The sequence below is a fragment of the Equus caballus genome, chromosome 31, assembly GCF_041296265.1.
Source record: "Equus caballus isolate H_3958 breed thoroughbred chromosome 31, TB-T2T, whole genome shotgun sequence".
Lineage (NCBI taxonomy): Eukaryota > Metazoa > Chordata > Mammalia > Perissodactyla > Equidae > Equus > Equus caballus.
This window is the reverse complement of record NC_091714.1, coordinates 6,502,850-6,519,110: the sequence shown is the minus strand read 5'-3', so window position 1 is coordinate 6,519,110 and position 16,261 is coordinate 6,502,850. Positions and strand designations below refer to the sequence as shown.

At 38.5% G+C, this 16,261-nt stretch overlaps 1 protein-coding gene and 1 long non-coding RNA gene across 9 annotated transcripts in view; both read right to left on the bottom strand.

The window, feature by feature from the left end:
- The window catches only part of PRKN (parkin RBR E3 ubiquitin protein ligase), a 1,205,440-nt gene that overhangs the window by 1,180,182 nt on the left and 8,997 nt on the right, over window positions 1-16,261 (bottom strand). The gene's annotated exons all lie outside the window — the stretch shown is intronic.
- LOC138921680 (uncharacterized) lies at window positions 11,993-13,916 on the bottom strand. Its single transcript, XR_011434463.1, has 3 exons — window positions 13,781-13,916; window positions 13,097-13,196; window positions 11,993-13,015 (listed from the first exon to the last, which is right to left on the bottom strand). It is a non-coding gene; the product is annotated as an uncharacterized lncRNA (long non-coding RNA).

Sequence of the window (16,261 nt, the reverse complement as noted above, 5' to 3'; positions counted from 1 at the left end):
ATGCTTTACTCCTGCTCTTTCCATTCATCTCAATTTTACAAATGCTTTACGTTTTTTAAGGCCCAAGTCAAGGCTCATCTTTTTGAAGAGTAAACAATCACTCCAATCTGTGCAGACTTTTCCTTTGCTAAATGCCTCGTGACGTATGTTGCTATTATTTTATATATTTATGGCTTGCCTCTCCAACTAAACACAAGCTTTAAACAGCAGAATCTGTGTCCAAAATTGTTTTGGTTTGTAAAGACTTGGGCTCTGGCCCTCCTCAGAGATCCACAAAACCTTGCTGAATAAAGGAATCAGTGACGCTAACCATTAAAATCCAAGGACTAATTTCAATTCAGATATATTTGATAAAGTTAAATTTACAAAATGTCATTTTTCCTTACTGTCAATTGGTAAAAAAAAAAAAAAAAATACAATATGATTACAATTGAAATGAACAAGAAAAATAGCTATTGGTTTGGCCTAAAAAGCAATGCTTAAGTGAGATACTATAAGAGACTTTTTCAAAAGAACTTATGCCATAATACTTACTTAACAATTGCACAAGAAGGCAAAAATTAAGAATGGAAATGGACTTTTATCAGAATTTTGATAGAAACACAAGTAAGAGGTTTTAGTAATTTTTTAGTGTGAGATGAACTAAAAAAAATTTGCTCTATTGGTCAGCCCTAGAATTAAACCTACCACAACAGTAACTTACATAAACTATTAATTATTTCAAGTGTGACAAAAAGCAATCCACGTACACAAAAGTCTAGCACACCTGTTGTGCCAGTCAATTTAGCTGGGGCTTGAAACGATGTAATAAGACAGCCTGGAAAGTTAAGGATCAACGAGCTTCTGTCTCTGTTTTGTTTTTTTTTTTTTTAGCTCAATGCACAACCAGACTCAACATTTAACACATCAGTTATGACTTCATCACTGATCGTTCAAGCCAGCAAAATTATAGCTTTAAAACGTCATTCTTCTTTATTTCCAGACACACACACACACACACACAATAGAAGCACATGACTGCATGTGTGGAATAGTTTCAATTATAAACAAACTATTTCCGTGTATCTTCTATTAAAAGTCAAACCCATTATAATGTCTTTGTAAAACTAAATACCTTCTGTGAATTTATGTGTCTTTAAAATAAGGGCTGAAAATTATCCTGACAATTGTTCTACAAGGTCAAGAAATTAGTAAAAACAGCTTAAAAAAAACAAAATTTTATACAATAACATTTATGTAAAGTCTGAAAATTAATGAACTTCAAGCACTACACACTTGGCAGGAGGGTGAAATCAATATTTCCAAATATCTGCCATGATATACTGATTTTCTGGTTTATTTAAAATTGTTCCTTTGTAAGTAACTTTAAGTAGCTAAGTAACAAAATTCCTCTATTTTGAAGAAATTCATATTCTAGCTCTTCCATAGATGATGGAAGTTTATACAACTGTAATTCTCAGCTAATATGCAGAGAGCAGATACGCACAAAAGCTTCATTTAGATAAAACGACAAAGAAAACTACCATTTCCTGATTTTTCCCTCAGCTCTCCCCACCCACCATGGCGATTCTGCAAATGGCAGAATAAATTAAAGCTCCTTTCTTCTACATCAACTCCTTTGTCCTCTCAAGGTTGCCTGATCAGATTCATCTCTTAAAATGAAGTAAGAAACATTTCAAAAGCTGTGTTCGCATTAAATCAACTTTCTGATTCGTGCATCACAGGAATAAAGCAATGTAATCACATCTTAAATTGGTTTACAGCAGGCTGTCTACCTTATCCTAGTTCTCAGGATTGATGAAATGAATAGTTTTAAAATAGCACTTTTTGAAATGACATGAGAATTAATAGTGCATAATTATCTTGGTGTTGACAAGTGAGAGATGTTTAACTCCTTAAATGAGCTTTCCTAATGAATCAGTGTCAGAAAAAGGCTTCATTGCCTATACATTATTGATTGATATCTAAGGGGATTGATTTAACCATAAAACCACATTAAAAGCCTATTTTTAAAATCATTTAGGTAAAAATTAAATGACCCAACTTTCGCTTAATATTTGAAATATTCACTGAAGATTTTACTGTGCATTTCAATAGTATTCTAGGTGTTGGATTACTGGAAAAATCTTATTTTACATTTCATTTGTCTACTAAGAAATATTGAACCTTTTCAGACAGTTTCAGCAAACAGACATTAGTATTAGACTCCCTATTACCTAAAAGAAAAAAGTAAAAGTTAAGCTATTGGATTAAAAAGTAGTATAGCGAGTATGTTCTTGCCCTTTATAGTTGAGGATTCTAATGAAAGACGACTACAATACAACGAAATAAATCTCCATTTTTTAAATAAAAATACTTTTAATACATATAAAAAAATTTAGTAAAATGTTATCTTTACCACGGTGTACTTTAGCATTTTATATTCATCCCTTGTCTCTAATTCATGTTAATTAACTCATAACTATACTATTCAATTCTGTGTTTTAAATCCTGTGGGTAAAGCAAAACAGATTTATATTTCTAAATACCTAGAAAAGAGAAAAATGAACATATTCCCAGCAGCAGAGCTATGCTCTAACTCACTTTTTATTTTTCCATGTCTTTCACAAATACTGTCAGACACAGGGCTAAGATCTTTCTATTTAATCCTTGAGAACTTCAAAGAAGTAGATAACATTATCCCAACTTTGCAGATGAGGACGGCCATGCTTACAGAGGTTCATAACACACAGTCACCTAGATGGTAACAGGTGGAGCCTGATCATGAATTCAGATGACTGTAATGCAGAATGCATACACACTGTGGTTGGCAAACATTTTTCCACTTAGATGATCTCTACAGGATTGCCATTGTTCCAGCTGTCAGTAAAATGTGCGGGTGTTGATTATATTCAGCTATTCCTTCATTGATTCAATATGTTTGAGAGTTGATTATAAGCCGGCACTCTCCCAGATGCTGGGACTGTGATGGCCACAACACAGATGTGGCCCTTCTGCCTGGAGGCCACACACAGTGCTGGGAGGAAGGGGAGTTTGCTTTGTAACTACATGTCTTACTTAAGAGTCCAGTAGGGCCTGGGGATGGATAAATTTGAGACATAGATTCAAATTCTTGACCTGGTATCCTCTTTAGTTGGCATCAGATAGGAGGACTGAAGAGCTTCTTAAAAGCAGAGACTCTGAGAGTGAAAAAGTGCGAGCAAAATGTGAAGACTTCATCAGCCTAGGATCTCAGAACTAACATGACTACCCGAATGGATGGTGCCCTCCATCTGGGCAAAAAGGGCCCAATGCCATAGGCACCAGTGGACCACAGGAGGTTGTGGCCAGAATGTCCACCCTGGGAGGTGCTCTGGAGAACCAAACTACCTTCACATCCTTTAGGGAACCAAGGTTTCTGTATCTGCATTCCTCCCCACTTACAAACCCTCCCACTTCTCCTCCCAAACTCCTTAGAAGACTGAGCATCAGGAACGAAACTTGATCATTACCAGGCAAATTCTCAGCTTCACTCTTCTGTCTTAGGTTTGGTTTCCAAAAAAATAATTAGATACATGAATGCCTCAGGCCATTCTAGACCCATTGGTCACCTTTAAACTATACAGCAAAGCTCACTGGAATATTTTGCTAAACTGACACCTTAAAATGTTTTTAGGAGAAATGCATTCTGAGTTTCAAACGTGCAGCTTAAACATGCCTTCTTAAAGCATAATCAGCTAAGAAAGTTTAGTGAATGTCATAATATTTTATAAATATTTGTGAATAAACATAAATGGGCACTAAATAGAAAACAGTTTGATTTCCTCATCTGCAAATTAGGGATCATGAGAACTATTTCTTGAAGAATATTAAATTAGTTATTGTATATGAAAACGGGCCTGGCAGGATCTAGCACCAGCAGGTGCTCAAAGACGGTCACAGTTGAATTGTAAAACAAAAAGACTTCATATTTTATTCATATTGTAAAAATCCTCCAGAAAAACGGTATTCTTGTTAACCAGTTTTAAACTATATCAAATAATTTTATTGCATTTACCAAGTGTATAGAGATTTATCTTGGAGATAGACTGAGAGCTGTAGAGTTTTTAAGGGAAAAATATACTTTACGTATTACTTTATAGGTAATGTTCCTTTGTTATTGTTTCTTTTTAATTTGCTATCTTTAGCACAAAAATGAAAAAAATGGTAAAATAAGAAAAGACTTCAGTAACAAATTCTAGAAATTGGCCCTTTCAACTTCTCTAATGTCTGGATGGAAACCCTCCACACCCATGCATATGGCAACCTGATGTCAGGCAGGCACTAATAGGTAGTTTGTGGTGGGGTGTAGGGTGCAGCTGGGGTACAGGAGAAGCAGGATCCAGGGCAAGGCCCTTTCATTGGCTGCCTCCTCCCCTGACCAACCCTTCAAGTGATGCCCCTGAAGATCTTGTTCCCTCAGAGGAACATGGTTTTAGAAACAGCTATGTGGCAACATCATTTGCACTCATAATTTTGTAGATCTAAATTTAAGACTGCAGGGCCAGTCCAAGTATTCGGGGCCTGAAATCCCACTGTCTTCATCAGAAGTACCCTCAACCAAGTGGATTTAGGAAGAAATGTTCCCAGGTATAAAATCTAGACATCCCTATCTCTGAATTGACATTTAGTGAGCAATATCGGGCCTTTGTGAGGAAAAGAACTGGCTTTTTTGAACTCTCTCCTCAAAATAATGAGATTTAGAGAATGGTTGCCAATCACGGAAAGACATTGCCAAACATTGTATGATGACCTCTTGAAACCTGGTTCCAAAAGAAAATTAGAAATTAAAATAATACATTTAACAGCTTATAAAGTTTACAAGATTCTTACCTGCTCTGAGACTCAGAAAGAATCAAATTATTTTCTTGGCCAGGGAAAATTCAGGTTCCATTTGAAGTCCCTACTCTGTAACCCTCAGTCAGCCCTGTAGGAAGGTAATTATCAGGGCCAGAGGGACAGTCCCTGCTGCTTCTTAGAGGTAAACGCAGAGCTAAATTAAGGCACTTAGAGGTGAACTCACAGGTTGTGCAGAGCTTAGCTGTTTGACTCCCGTGGAGTCTAGAGCAGAACGCTAAACGCTTCTATTTATTCAGAGAGCAGGTACAGAACGGGGCGGCAGAAACACAGCTTTCTCAGTCAACCCCTCAGCCCCTGCTAATCAATGGGAGTCACACAGCTAACAACCCCATGCGATGGTCTTAAAATGCAAGTTTTAATGTTATTTCATTGTAGTGTCTTTGTACTGAAATGCATTTATTATGTAGTTTCCATTTTACCTGAATGTTTAAAAAAAAGACCACAGCAGGAAAGCTGCTATTGTGAGAAAGGACATAAAATTCAAGCAATGAATTAAAGAGGCAAATGAAGGAACTCTTTTCCTTTATTAGAAATAGAAGAAACAGATTGTGCTCATCTTGCTTAGGGCCAACAGCCGCACTGCGTGGAATGCAGCCAGCTTCAGTCACAAAGCTCACTTAGGAGTTTTGCTCTGTGAAAGGAGGAAGCCAGATGGGCTATTTACTTTCAACAAGATAATTCTGGAGGAAATTGTTATAAGTCAAAGAAACTTTTTAGCTTCATCTGCTATTTTAGCCTGTAAACTGACTCAGGAGGCAGCGGGGAGGGTTCTGTTAGGAAAGAAATAAAACACTTGGAAAGAGAATTGGGGAGATAAAAGAAAGCACAGTGCAATGCTTGGCCAGCCATGTCGCCCAAGCGCAGACGCTTCCAGGCCACCCAACCTGGGCTCATATCCTCACTCTACCAGCCACTCACTATAAGCTTGGATAAGCCATGTGACCCATCAGAGTTTACATTTCCTCCTGAGTGACATGGAGACCATAGTGTCACCAGAAGTTGTGAAGATTAAACAGCATGAAGTAAGTACAGCACATATAACACAAAACATGAGCTTTTGATAAATGTTGGGCATTATTTTTATCCATTTCATTTTCTCTTCTATTTGCAAAATGTAAAGAGAATCTATCATATATATATACAAATATATATGTCTCACTAAATTCTTAAGAACACAGTAAAAGCTACATGTTATATTCATCTACTGCTCAGCCTTGATGGAATTTCTATGTGTAAAAACAACTTCTCTTTTATTTTGCTATCACAGCAAAAGGGCAAAATAATCCAGATAATTTTATCCTTGAATCAAGAATTTCAAAGAGATTTTTCTACTTAAAAACTACTTCTTTTATAAAAATAGCTATAGAGTGAAAATAGAAAAGTTCACTAAATTGTGAATTAAACTTCTGATATACATAAAAGATGCTTCCTAACTAGGAAAGCAGAGTTTTCCCCATCAAGCTGTAAATAGTGGCTATCAGAACAAAATCAGGATAATCCTTGCACGCATATGCTATGGAAAGGCAGCCTCATTTTTAGGATATACATATAAATATTATCTATTAAGCAAAAATTAAAAGTATTCATGTGAAATTATGGGACCATCAGGCATCCAAGTTAACCTATTTTTCTTTTTTTTACTTCAGTATTATGCAACGATAACTGGTGATTGTAAGAGAATAAAATATCCTCTGAACAAAGCAATACACAGTTATGTTCAGTCTACTGTGTTTACCATAGCAAGAGAAAGAACATATATTTTTAGAAAGATTATTTAATACAAAGCACTAAAATAAAAATATTTTAGTTTTACCTGGTTATTTTTGGATGGATTTTGAGAAAATACCAAATACTCTATTTCACTGCCATATTAAACAAACAGTTTCACTATTTTTTGTAATACAGTCTCTTTCCAAAGGGAAAAAATATCCCAAAGAAATGAACAATTTAATTTTCAAAATTTATTTGTGGGCTCAGATAAGACAAACACAAAAGCAAATACCATATTTTAAAACTTCCTAGAAAATCCAAAGAGAATTGTTCTATTTAATTTTTTAGATTCCTAATGATTCAATCTAGCCATGCCCCAAGAAAAGTGAGTAAGTGTTTATGGTAAGAATATCTGAATAGGGTATGAGGAACCATATACATATATCTACACTAGAAACTTACAGATTTTATGCCCCAATTAAGACCAGCAAATAAACTGAGAAGAGTCTGCAAGGAAAGTCAAAAGAAGTGGAAATCATATCTTTATTTTAATTATCATTTATAAAGTTAATACAAAATAAAATGTCTCTAAGTACTAGAGAAAAGCAAATAATAGAGCAGGACAATTTTACATTTTCATTAAATTGAAAATGGGCAGGAGAGCTGATTCGCTTAGAATCAACCCAACAACACATTTACGTCATTGACTCTAAAGTGTTGAAATACTCACTGAAACATAAAATTAATTGTCATCTTTCTCTTCTACACTCAGAATTTCCCCCACTTTGAAAATATCTATTATTTCACTAGCCCAAAGACCAGAAATCTAATCGCTTTTACCATTCCATTGCAACCACTGGTCTAACCCCATTCTCGGCAGCTTTGGAAATAACACTGCCCACCTGGTCTGATAAAGCATCAAGGGGAAGCTGAAAAGAGATGCCCCTTATTGAGAAAGCAGTCTTCCTTGGGACTCTCACATCCTACATATCTTACTGGGTATGTCAAGACTGCAAACCTGGCTGCTTTTTATGTGGGCCATTTCTCAGGGTCACTTTTGCAGACGTGAGATAAGGAGGGGATGCTAACAGAGACACGGATTTCTGAAAGAGGAAGGAAAAGGCCCACAGGTTGGGTTTAGGAATATGAAAACCTCCCTGGGATCTGTGAGTGAACGCTCTCACCCTAATAAGGAGGGAGAAAAATAAGGGTCCGCACTGTCCTGCCAACTAACGGGGCTGAGAGAAGAGAAAAGGATTGAAACAAGCTATACCAATGGTACCTTGGTTGCTGCTCATTGACTCTCCTCCATGCAGTGGAGGAAGGCATGTTATCATGACAATGGGGCAGCAAGGCCTTCTGCCCAGCAGAAAGGCAACGTGCATGTGGGTACTGAGTTGAGGACTCCTCTAAGCTATACAGTGCTGTCTATAATGATGACCTTGCCAGTGATGGTCTTTTGGAGGACCACCAACATTAGAAGTTCCTTTTGTTGAGCCCCAAGTGGGTAGCTGCTTGAAACTAATAGTAAATGTGTCTTGCTTGTTGACACGGAGCAGCTGTCTCCCGCTACACTACCTGATCCCTGTCTTCTCCCCTCCTCTGACCTCATGCTTTAAGGAGAAAGATGATTGCATGGATCCAAGGTCTTCCTGTCCCCAAGTGGTACTGAAAGCCATACACACCAGTCCTGGGATGATGGGGAAGAGAGAGACTCAAACTGTTATGGCTTTGTTGGATACAGCAACCCAAGTTACCATACTACCAGTTCCCATGGAGGGAAAGGACACTGAATTCAACTGATGGGGTTTGGTGCTTCTCAGTTGGTAAGAGAAGCTAAAGTAACCTTGTGGGAGGAGGCCTTTGGTCTTATTAAATGTGCTCTTGTTGTGGGTTCCATATCCGATTGTATAATAAGAATTTATGTGCTACATGTCTGCATTCCACAGTTCCTATAAGTGTCAGAAGAGGTTTTAATGTTCAGGAACTGCTGCCCTATAGAGAGGGCATTTCCAAATACAATAGCATCACCTTCTTGATGGAGCCAGAATGTCCATCCCACCCTCCCCCCTCTTTTTCTTTAAACAAGTAGCTATTAATGTGCAACTAAGCTTTTATGGAAAATGAACACCAGACATCTTCATTTTCATGTGCATCTATTAAGACTCAGTGATTAATGAGGTGGGAAGGCCCCAACAGACCCTAGTCAAATGGAAAAAGTATATTCAAGAATGCAGCTGGTCTGGCCCTAGCACCATCTTAGTTTTACATGAAAAAAATGGAAGCTATACCTTTGGGGGAAACTATGTTCCCCACTCCACCACCTGAAAAAAAGCTTCTGGTTCAATACAACTCACAGATTTCTTTCAATGACTGGGCCTAGTTCACTGATGGTTTGGCTAAGCTAAGCTGATGGTTCCTCTGAACAGCAGCAGCCATCCAACCCCAATGACAGCTCAGGAAGACTGTGTTAAGGACCAGAGAGCACAATGGTCTGAATTGAAAGATGTCACTCTTGTCTTAGGCAGTGCTCCTAAGGCCCAGGCATTTTATATTTTTACAGACCTTTAGACTACTGCCAATGGCCTAGCTGTCTGTCTGGTCTGCCATTTGAAAGACTATAGACAGGCAGATTAATAACACCCCTCTGTAGGGCCACAAACTGTGGAAATAAATCATGGCTGCCTATCAGTCTGGGTCACCGACGTAAAGCCCCTGATAAGAGTTCATTCTCTGATGAGACCAATTGGAATCAAGCTGTTGTTCAAGCCTGTGCTGACCAGATTACTGCCATCACTACCGGGATCCCTCATTATACCAGATGTGGCAGTTTATCTACCATCATGGACAGGGCACAAAGTAAGCATGTTTCTGATGCAGAGGCTACAACTGCATATGAGATTTGCAACTCCTGCCAAAAGTTGGCTTGTTTGTCTTATAATGAAGGAGGTCATGGTTGCCTTGTCCACTCCTAGCATACTGACTACATCAGACCTTTGACTCTTATTTTGAGATAACCATAATGACTTACCACTATCAACACTTTTTTCAGGTGACTGTCCAATCACTGACTTTGGCCACTCCACTGTGGCTCTTGAAACTAAACTGCCATATTTTTAGCTTTCCATACTATCTTTAGTCTGATAATGGTGTGTCTTTTGCCATAAAGACCACTCAACGATGGCCAATAGCAAAAGTGATCAATGGACATTTATGACCCTTACCATCCTCAAGTTGCTGGCATCATTGAGAGGTAAAATAAGACTTAAATAATTAACTCAAAAAGGTTTTTGACTCTACCTCTCTCACGTCCTCTTGGTCTACACATCTTAGTAAGCTATATAGCCATCCCCAGAAAGATTAGGGAGTTACATAGACGTATTTTGAAAATTCGAGAGTAAAATTTGTAAAAATGATCTTTTCTCACTTACACCTGGCCCTTCTAGACAAAAGGTTTTGATACAAGTGGGGGATGATTGAAGAAAAGATCAAGTTATAGCTACCGGAAAGGGACATACCAATTTCATGACTGTGAGGGAAAGCAACAAACCTGGCAACTGGGAGGGGGTCACTTCAAATCCTAGAAGGTATGAGGGAGTGTGATTAACGCTCTTTTAGTCCCCTATATCCAGTGCTTCACCCTGGCAAACAGTCATATGATCCATGTGAGTGGCAGCAGCAGTGACTGGCAATCTGGCTCACTGACCCACTTCTGAGCTTGTCATCCCCATCCATGGGCTACAAAACAGAAAAAGTCACGTGGACATGTCTGGTCCTGAACTATTCTGCTGTGTCTGATGCCATCAGCAGCAGCTCCAAAACATGGACCTTCCCCTCATACCTGTGCAAACTCCCAGACTGGCACAACCTTGTTTCAATCTGACTGATACAGATTCACAGGCTTGTCCTAATACCGAAGCAGCCCTATGTTGTGCCATGTACGGCAATCAGGGCTGCAGCTACTCAGAAAACTGTCTATGTGGTTTCATCAAACCAGTGTAATGGTGATCCAAATTAAGTATAGCAGCAAATTCCAAACTAGAGTGACTTATCCTCTCTAGGGGAGAGTGGGCCATGGAATGGCTCTCCATTGGCCATGAGGGTTGCTTTCTGGACCATCTATTGCCCCTTGTTATTATTGGCAATGACACCAAAGATCAGCAAGTCATTCCAAACTTCCTTGTATGAATCATAATAGATAACAGACTTGACTTAGACTGTCTTAGTTAAGACCTACTGGTCTCCACCTGGGGTTTATATACAGTAGGCTAAGTCAGAGACTCTGGGCAAGGGGGCAGATGGATGGAGTCAATATTACAAGATGGCCTCCTCCTGCTGCTTGGGATCCTATTGATCACAGCCTGAATTAAATGCTGTATGAGACAAGTTGAACAGATTTGGTCCCGGTATCTGCTGACCCAATTAATCAGAATGACCATGGAGTGGAATACTCATGTGAAAATTTATCACAAGCTAAGATAATGTGGGGAAAGCTGTTGGTTATTGGGAGAGAGAGTTTTATCTGCGCTTCTTATATTCCCCTGCATGTCTTGCTGAGTGGATAAGGAATGCATGGCCCTGACTTCCCTTTTATCTGGGCCAATTCTCATGGTTGTTTATGCATCCAGTAACCCTAAAAAACGAGGAAATGTCTATCCCCAGACAAAGAGAAGGTTTGCTTACTGCTTGCTATAAAAGTGGAGGATTCTTCAAGCTTAATAAATGGTTCTCATCTGCAATGCAAACCCACTGAATGCATAGTATCCATCTGGGCCATATGACATCACCCTGTGGAATTTGGGGGCAAAAAAAACCTGGCATAAATATGATAATATTTATGCAATTTGCTGTGCCACAAGTAATGAAGTCCTTTGTCTCTGACTCATGAGTCTCATTTCTTCTGCTAGCATTCATCGTACATTAACAGGCTAACTTATTAGTTTGTAAGCAGAGTAAAAATCAATTCCTAGGCCCAACATGCTTATCTCTGGCTTGAACTACCTATGACACCTGATATAAAGCCCAGTTCAGGCAACCATCCTCATACTTAATGTTCAATGAAGTTACATAGATGTCCTAAAGTTGAAGCTACTCATCCGAAATTCTTTGATGGAAGCAAGAGGAAACCATTAACATATGAAACCAGGATCATTTCTCTATCTTTTAGAACCTAAATCTATGGGTTCTCCTGTGGGAACTCCATATGTAACAGGAATTCTTCACTTCAGTTCCAGTTCTCCCACAGCAAAACCCTATGAAGGGGGCTGTTACTACCACCTCCCTACATTATTGTGTGGAGAAGAAATATTAAGTGTATGAGATATTGTTATACTCTAACTTAGGGGCAAGGCTGATCTAACACATGGCCTGGATGGGAAAGGAAGTGAATAAGGAGTGCTACGAGTCACGGGCAATATATTTTTTTATTCCAAGCTTGATTTTCAAAAGTACCATCAAACAATAAGCCTACCATCATGCAGCAGAAAAATGGCTAGAAGACCATTATTTATTTCAGGGATTCAGAGATTAAAAGGATTCAGGGAATAAAAAGAGTTGAGAAATATTATTTTATTTTCCCTTGTCAAAACTCCGACAAAAGCAAATTATTTAGGGTTCAAAATTCACCTTCCGAAATTCAATAAAAACTCAAATGTCACCAAGTGCTTTGTATATGACTACAAAAGCTTTGTATATTAGCTATTACTTATTGTTAAAACCAATTAAAAAAAGAACTTGAGAAAGAGGACAAAATAACAATTTAGAAGCAGAATTATAAAAATCAACATTAAACTACTTCAGAGCTATGTCCAGACTTCTAGTTGAGTAAGTATCAAACATGACAGTAAATATTCTAGATCTACCCCTTTGTAATGTGTACGATTAAAACAAACTGTGCTAAAAATTAGGAAAATTCAAATTGCTTCAGAAAGCAATTTCATATTCGCTTGTCTCCACAATTCATTAAAAATAAAACTAAATGGTTTTTGAGAACAACCACGGACATGAATTTGATGGATGACCATTTCTCCGCCCCGCTGTGAGCCATGAGGAAAAGGTAGACATGTTTATTCATAATGTTCTGTATCCTCATGGATAAGTGACACTTTAGGCATGTCCTCTTATTTAATTACATGGAGGCAGAATAAACGCATGATGCAAAGACACTGCTGGAGTTGTGCTTGATTACTGTAAACAGATACCAGTATTTCAGAACCACTCATGATTTTAAAAAAAAGGCTAAACTTTAAATCTATCTTATAAATAACATGAAAGAACATCTTTAGAACAATTATGAAAAAAATCCAACTTCCTGTCTTTGTTTTAGAACTGGACTTTTCTATCATCCAGGGTCTTCGTCTGGCAAGATTGAGGAGGAGGAACACTCCAGAAGGAGGACTGGATGGATGACATCAGAGCCGGTCAAACACTAAAAGCATGAAAACAAATCTATTTTTCCCATTAAAAATAAAAACATAAAACCCTCAGAATAATTAAAATGAATTCCTACCCAAATTAAATTGCCTTGAAGTTTTCAGTGCAAGCTTTAGGCATTACAGACACTCCTTGACTGTGGCCTGCCAGGTTTCCTCAATCAATCATGCAGTGGCCTAAAATTAAATTGAAATGATTGGATCAAGGAAAATCAGATTTTTTAACATTTAGTTTCAGTAATGTGATTATGAAGCTTTTAGTGATATTGTAATTACTTTGAAGCTTTGAGCATATGTTTCTACGGAGAGTATTCCATGGAGAAAAGCTGCATTAGGGAAACAAGTAAATACAGATCCCAATGAAGCAAAATACATTTGTTGTAAAGTTAAAAGAAAAGGGAGGAAAGAGCCAACGTGTCCGAGTGATCTATACTCTAAACACTCTGCACAGAGCAACCACTTTAAAATCCCAGCTCATTCCAGAATTAAAGTAAGATGATGGCCTCCCTCTAAGGGCATCATTGGAGAAGCAACAATGAAAACAACAGTAAAGGACAACTGAAAAAGAGAAAAAGTCATCATCCTGTGCTAGCTCCAATTTATGCACAGAAAAATGTGACAGACTTAAAATCTCTCTCCTAAAATTAATGAATCATCTTCTCAGAATATGAAACATTTTAATATACTTAGTATATGCCAAAAATCAAACCATATAATTGCTACCCCTATTTGTTAATTCTTTCATCCATCTCAACACTTACTAGGATTATGCTGGGCTTGGGGGCCACAAAGATAAACGAGATGAGGCCCCACCCTCAAGGTCAATATCAGTAGAGACTGGATTCTTCCAAGAAGGTGTCCGGAACCTCAGAAACAGGAAGGGAGATTAGAGAAGACAAAAAGACAAGACAATGGTCTCCTCTCCTTTGATTCATAGTCACTCATTCAACAATTATTTAGCAAGCACAAGCATAATTCTTCCATCAAGAATGAGGCAGGTAAGTAAACATACAACATTAAAATAAAGTGAGATTAGGTCTTTAAACTTTAGCAGGAAAACGATTCCATCAAAATAACCTGACGTACGTAAACCTTTTGAAAGATTTGTTTATTCTGTCCTTTCAAAGCATAGCTAATGATCCTAACACCGAAAGATCCTAAGTAGGAAGCAGTGCAATAGACTCAGAGTGTTTAATTTAGCTACTGCCAATTTTCTTTATTCTTTTAATTTGAATTCACTTCTCACTTTCAGCCACAGGCACCACTGCTCCCTACCGTCTTAGAGGAGCCCCGATTCCCCAAGTTCTTTCTGACCGCTGCAGGCATTTACTTTACGTTTGCTTCCTGTGCCCGAATGGGCCTTAGAAGCCAACACAGAGCGTGCATTTGTTGCAGACATGCTGTTCTTTATTAAATCGAGATAGACCAGACTAGTACTGTCATACTTTCTGTGTTAACCACAAGCAAATGAGTGAGATTTAACTTGGCCCTGCTGCCAAAGCTATCTTTCTAAAAATAAATCTGACCATGCGTGTTGCTAGCATTAAGACCAAGTGGTTCCTCACTACTCACAGAGCAAAACTGGAACTCTCCAGCAAGGCATAGAAAACTGTCACGGCTACACCCCGACCCCCTGCATCCTGGTCCCTCATCACTTCCTCCTGCAAGCTCCTTATGCTCTAGTCTTGTCAACTACTTCTCCTTCTCCAACACACTGGCTGCTTACAAGCCCCCAGGCCTTGCTCTGTGTGGAATGCCCTTTCTTTATTTGCTGACTCAGGAGACCACTGAGCCCTGAAGGTCCAGCTCCAATACCACCTCTGCTCTGGAGCTTCCCCTGCTTTATCCCATAATTAAACATGCTTCCATTATAGCTTCTGTTATTGCTGACCATTATTTTGCAAGTGCACACAGCATCTTGACTAAATTTTGATTCCTCATTTAGCTATGCAGGCTTGATGCCTATCACAGGGGGGAGAGTCTCAATAAATGTTTGTTGAATTTAACACTTATTTTCTTACTTATTTTTTCCGTAACCTTTTTCTTTTCTTACAAATCAAATTCTGCAGCTATTTTAAAAATGTATTCCATGTTTCCCTTAAGAGTTTCTCCTAACTGCACTAACAATGTATAATGCAATATTTTCCAAATCTTTCTGCTAAAACTGCCTCATGAAAACCAAATTCCACACTGACATCTTTAAAACAAAAAATTAAGCTACACAATTTCATTCTCTTTTGTCCTTAATAACTTTACTAGAATTTATTTAAAATTTCTAACTCTAATTTTCAACCAGACCAGATTACTTATTATTTATGAAGGGCAGGTCAATGTCAAACGACTCCACAGGAGCATGAGGTGTCTTACGTTCATAGTAACTGGCAAATAAGAAATCAAAATGTACATAAATGATCATTTGCTCCTGCTTGCCTGATCACGTGTTGTTGCATGAAGGCATATTTCCTGTCAAAAGCATAACAAAGCTTTCCCTGCTCTACAGGATACAAATGAGCAACCTGGTACAGCAAATTACCCAGCCGTAATTCACCATTTCAGTCCTGGAGTGTAGCCACATGTTCTTTTGCCACCTGGGAAAACTACCTTGAAAAGTGAGTTATGTCCTTGGCCAGCCTTACCAACTAGTCCACAAAATAAATATTAGCTTCCTCACGTGGAACAGCACTGCACTGCCTTTAAATGACCTCAGAAAAGGCAAAATCAGGTGGTATCACTGTTCACTCAAAGCCGTATATCGGTTATCCTTAGTTCATAATGAGACGCTTCAAAACCAGCTTTGAGATGGTGAAAGCCTTGATGGTAACTGTGGTGGGCTGAATAGGACCTCCTCCAAACGGCCAGGTCTTAGTCCCTGAAACCTGTGAATGCAAAATTCTATGGCAAAAAGGACTTTGCAGATGTGATTAAGTGAAGGATCTTGAGATGGGAGACCATCCTGGCAGCCCCTAAAGATGATCACAGGTGTTCTTATAAGAGGAAGGCAGAGGGAGGTTTGACTACAGTTAAGGAGAAGGCAATGTGATCGCAGAAACAGAGACTGGAGTGAAGCGGCCAGGAGCCAAGGAGGAGCCTGAAAGTGGAAGAGGACTCTCCACTGGAGCTTCCAGAAGAAACGAACCCTGCAGACACCCTGATTTTAGCCCCTAAACTCACTTTGGACTTGTGACCTCCAAAACTGTAAGAGAATAAATTTGTGTTGTTTTAAGCCACCAAATGACTGGTAA